Source organism: Aegilops tauschii, chromosome 3 (assembly GCF_002575655.3).
Source record: "Aegilops tauschii subsp. strangulata cultivar AL8/78 chromosome 3, Aet v6.0, whole genome shotgun sequence".
Taxonomy (NCBI): Eukaryota; Viridiplantae; Streptophyta; class Magnoliopsida; order Poales; family Poaceae; genus Aegilops; species Aegilops tauschii.
Genome location: NC_053037.3, coordinates 587,652,471 through 587,657,925, shown reverse-complemented (window position 1 = coordinate 587,657,925; position 5,455 = coordinate 587,652,471). Strand labels below are relative to the sequence as shown.

At 42.8% G+C, this 5,455-nt stretch overlaps 1 long non-coding RNA gene across 2 annotated transcripts; it reads left to right on the top strand.

Annotated features, from left to right (window-relative positions):
* Positions 1 to 890: 890 nt before the first annotated feature.
* LOC120962027 (uncharacterized) lies at positions 891 to 4,297 on the top strand. 2 transcript variants are annotated; one of them, XR_005752764.3, is made up of 2 exons: positions 891 to 1,165; positions 1,319 to 4,297. It is a non-coding gene; the product is annotated as an uncharacterized lncRNA (long non-coding RNA). The 2 variants fall into 2 exon arrangements; XR_005752763.3 differs by having other exon boundaries at positions 1,314 to 4,297.
* The last annotated feature ends 1,158 nt before the right edge of the window (positions 4,298 to 5,455 follow it).

Sequence of the window (5,455 nt, the reverse complement as noted above, 5' to 3'; positions counted from 1 at the left end):
AGATCCTCAACATACCCAAGGTATGGATCATCGCTACTTCTGATCGCAAGAAGTATCGGAGAATTATTTCTCAAACTTGCTTGGCGCATAGATGATACTAACATAAATCTATGCACTGATGATTGCTCCATCCGTCCATGGATGTAACATGACATGTGTGGCCTAGAATAATCTGCAAGAGTCAAAGACGGAATATTCCCATCATATTGCAATGGTGGTTAAACTTACCAATTAGATTTTCGTTTGGTCTCTACACTCCACATTGGTGGAAGACACGTTGGATCACTCGATAGGGAATATATCCGGAGGAACTATAGCGTACAACATGCCCTGAGGACTCGATCAAGTTACTGCAATTTTTTTTCTTGCGTCCATATATCTAAGTAAGAAATACATGTAGCATATAGAGTGTCATTAGTCCAAAATAAGATAACACATTGTCTGGCTAATTATGCTTGTACGGCCCGTAGAACCGATTGTTGGTTGCAACATGGTCCGGATTTTATTTCTAATGTTGTACTGCACTATTGTAACCCGATGAAACATTGAATAAATCTCCCTATTTGCCGCAAAAAAATAAATTAGTCCACGTCCTGTCTAGAGGCAATGCATGTATATTTTTTTCTTCGTGCATCCATATAAACATGTATGCATGTACGCATATAGAAAAGGAATAAGCCCACACCATGCATGCATGCATGTCACCATGTAGGTTATATATTTTCTTAGGAAAACGTTTGGTTTAATCCGGATGATTTCTTCCCTATGTAAACCGCGTCCTATGCGCACCACGTGTCCCCTGCGGGGCCGCCACCGCTCCATCCCAGCGGACCCAGCCTTATCTTCTCGCTATGTATCTTCCCCTTCTCCACACGTTTTCTTCTTTTCCCCGTTTCATCCTCAGGCAACACTGCTAGAAAGAGGCCATCGATCCCCTGGCCAGCAACCACCAAAGCTGGGAACCGGAAGTGGCCACCGCCCGCGGCCTTATAATGCTACTCTGCACCAACACCGCCCCTGTTGCAAAGCAGCCACACTACTGCGGCATTCACGCATGGCCCGCAGCCGCCATTGATGCAAGCAGGGGAAGGTCGACACCGGGAACGCTACAGTGCGGTTGCAGCAAGGTCGGGCGGAGAGCATCTCTGGCAAGCACGGCTGTAAGGTACGCACGTGACGAGCATCTTCCTCAACTCCGGCCGTCGCCACCGGCGGTGCTGCGTTGCAACGCCACCGGTGCTGACAGTGAGGGGGCTGCGGTGAGCACGTTTGATGCTGCTGCTTTTTTGCAACAACACCACTGCTACTCTAAGGGTAGTCGTGCGGCTCGTCGGAACGGTGCGTCGGGGCATCTCCCTCAACTCCGGCGGAAGCATAGACGACACTACAATGGAGCTTCGCCGGACTCCGTCGATGCTGCGTTGGAGCTCCGCCGGATTTGCAATGAAGCTTCGCCGGAGTCCGCGGTGCCACCTTGGAGCTCCGCCGGAGTTGCAATGGAGCTTCACCGGACTCCATCGATACTGCGTTGGAGCTCCGCCGAACGCTGTCAGGATGCGTTGGAGCTATAGACACGCCGCACAGTGCTGAAGTGGAGCTTTGCCGGAGAGCCAGTAGCGCTGAGTTGGAGCTGGTCTGCTGCTGTGGCGTTGCCGCATCGAACGGCCACCAGCATGTTCATCCGACGGCTGGCTAGGCGGTCGGATGATTTGTAGCATCCGCCATTTTCTTACGAAGAAAGTTCTACTCCCATGCATACACGTTAGGTCACGTTATATTTTTTAAAATATCAGAACTGCACGTAATCCCTTTTTTTTGAATCAGACGCTAATTCTTATTATAGGATGGAGCCGCATGTACAGGCTAAGGATAGCTGTGGTTTTTCTTCTTCTTTTAGAGATGAATTTTATATTTATATATATATATAATATATAATATATATATATAGGATTTTGGATGCATTTAAGTAATTATTAATAACATTTTTTAGATGCAAATATTATTTATCATTGCTATGATATTTATATTAAGGGGCCTCAAATTTTACTTTCGCCCCGGGCCCCCAAAATCTCGGGACCGGCCCTGTCCTTACCAAACGGTTGCACACTTCGATATAGATGAGAATATCTCCGAGGGAAAGCACATAGCAAGATACATGCTTACCTACGGGACGGATCCTTTGTGTGTGTGATGAACTGATGACACGAGGAATCTACTATATCACTAAGCTCCGGGGTGGAAACGCTCAGCTTCGATTCAGCCCAATCGATTACCGTGGTGGATCGATTTTGACTAGTCTCCCAAGGCATCCGAATTTGGGCCGTCCTTTGCTGCCTAAAATGATCTCAGTCGTCCACAACGCCCACGGTAGAAAACCTAACCGTCTCTCCTGTCGTACTCGCTCCCTCCGATTTTCAGCCCCTACTCGGTCTCCTGCACGGCCGACCTCCTCCTCTTCCCGTAGCCCTCATCCCCGCCTCTCTCATGCCGCTGCTGCCCTCCGCCTACCCCATCCCATGTTCCTCTCCATTGCGCGTGGCGACTGGACGGCCCCCACCTCCTTCACCAAGGCAACGACAGGAGGAGCGGCGCCATCTCCACTGACGGCTGCCACGTCGTGATGGACATCATCGTTCCTCTGCTGCAAGCCCACTGCCAACCCTCCACCTCCTCCACATCCCACTCGCTCGATGTTGCAAGAGCAATTGGAGGTCGCGAGGAGATGAAGCAGCTTGAGGATAAATTGGTGAAAATATCTAGAATATTTTGCCTTTGTCTTATTTGTGAAGTGGGCTATGCATGGGTATGTTGATTAGGTATGTTTTGTTCTATATTGTTTTGTTATAGGTTTGACATCTGGCATTCTGTCGGAAATTAGGTATGTTGATTGTCTTTAACTAACTGGGCTATGCATGGGTATGAATTAGTATCACACAACACAAAGCATGCTCATGCCCTTTAGCATGGTGGGGTGGTTACAATTTTTGCATTGAATTACCTTCCGCGCAGGCTTGTACAGTTGATGGAATTCATATGTTTGATACGAGCAGTGTAGGGATGTTGCAATTTTTCAGTTCCTCGCCTTGTATTATTTGAAAATAGTTGGCTCCTATCGGTGCATTTAGCAATATAAATATTAATTGCTTGATTTATTTCTCTTTCTGTTGATGGTTTACTTTTGTAGCACGGCGAAGAAATGTGTGTCTGCACTATGCAACATGTAATTTTGAATTGCGTTTTCCCATATGGATGCTCTGTTTTATCAACATTGCACAGTTTGTTCTTGGTTTCAGCTTGACTTTGTAGTAACTGTATCAACACTACTTGGTATTACTTTTCCTTTTGGATGGTGTGTAAACTTAACATGTTGCTTATTTGATGGGCCTGAGTTGTGTCTAGCATTGGACATGTAAACTCATAATTGTATGCTTTGAGTGCTAGGATATGGGATAATCAAAAGATGGGTATCAATGCATGCACGCCGTAGGATGAACAAGAACTGGGGATATATATAATTATTCATACTGCAAGAATAATTATGCAAGACAAGACTGTTCATCCAAGTTAAAATATTGGGTCATGCAGGAAGACTAATATATTCAACAATGCATGGATGACTCATACAACGGTGCATGCAAGAGTTGGAATTAAATATCATGGAAAGAGCTCCAATGGAGACAAGAGCTTCAGTCTGGACAAGATCATCTGTCAAGACAAGGTTTTCAGTCTAGACAAAATCATCTGTCAAGACAAAGATTTTAGTCTGGACAAAATCATCTGTCAGGACAAAGATTTCAGTCTGGACAAAACCATTTGTCAAGACAAAGTCATGCATTGGAATCATGCATGGCTATGCAAACATAGATGCTTGACTGTGCAAACTACAAGGCACATAAAATAGGGGGCTGTTTCATCAGCTCACACAAAGGAACATGCAAGACGTAGAAGTTGTTCCAAGGCAGGCTGTAGTACACCAGCTAGAGAGGAATAAAGTCACTGACCACAAGGTGCCCCTCGTGCGCTATAAAAGGGGGAGGACTGAGCGCTGCGAAAGAAACACATAACACCAGACTCCAGAGCATCGCAACATTCTAGCGTCACAACCCTCACACTCCTCAGTAGCCGTAGTATTAGTAGCTAGCTCCAGTTGTAATAAAGCCTTTGAGGCATTGAATCTCCCCGTGGTGGAGGTAGGCAGAAGGTAGTCCTGTTTTCTCTTTGTAATCCCTTCGGCGTCTCCCGGAAGGGAAATCCGTATGTAAATTATGTTGTCGAAATGAAGTAGTTTTGTGTTTAACTTGGTCTTCCTATTATGAATTTATGAGATGAGTTCTTACGTATGTAAGAGATCCTATAGGAAAAAACTCTGCTGGTAGTTCTCTATTTAGCCTGTGTGGCGTTTGTTGAGAACCTTATAGGCTTATGGAAGTGTTCCCTTCGGGTGGAATTACCTGGGAAGGCGGTAGGAATTTATCGCATAAATTCGCAATATATACATCAAGTGAAAGAACGTAGCTGCTTCTGAAGCAACACAGTGATAAATACAGAGAGTACCATGTAGGATTAACACGACCGCTGCATACCCGTATGCTGTCTTGTTGGTTTCGCCAAACCGTAAAATATCCTGCATAAACATATAAAATATAATAATTAGTAAATTAAGTTAATTATGAATCCATTAATTAAATAAATTGTAGTATTAAATAATTTCAAAAAATTTAGCTAACTAAGTTTTCATACTAAATAGTCTCGTATTCTGGATATTTAATAATTTTGAAATTTACATATTTGTGTGTTGGTATCTCAACTAGTGTTTAATCATTGAATGACTAAAGTATTTGAATTTTAAAGTTAGTTCAGGTAGAATAATTTCAACTAAATAAAATATTATCATATTGTGCAGAATACCTTCGGAAGAACATACGTGGCATACTTCTCATAGCCAACTAAATTTAATTGTTGACCTCATTCATAACTTTTATATATCTTAGGGAAAAAGGTAAGATAACTTAGACAAAAAAATTGAAAGTCTGCTAAGAGAACATCCAAATTAGTAGAAAAATAAAAAAGGTTTGAATAATAAAATTGATCTAGTTCTACAGAAATTAGAAGAATCAAAAGGAAGAAATCTTATAGCTTGTAAAATAACGATTATATTAAAGAAGAGGTTTTATCCATACGAAAGAATCTAAGTGGTGTCCTAAATAAAAGTATAGATTCATTATGAGGTGCTGAAATAAGACACAATATATTTGAAGTTAAAACGCTAGTACAAGAAATAAAGACTTTGGTCATATCATAATTTGCATGAGTGAATATAGCCAAGCACAAAAAGAAGTAGAAAAGTACTTAGCACCTCCTGTTGGATTTTCATATCACGATTCACCAAAAGAAGACTCCAGAATAATTATAAGGGAGAATAACACGAATCTGCAGCTGCTAGTCCAGATTTTGA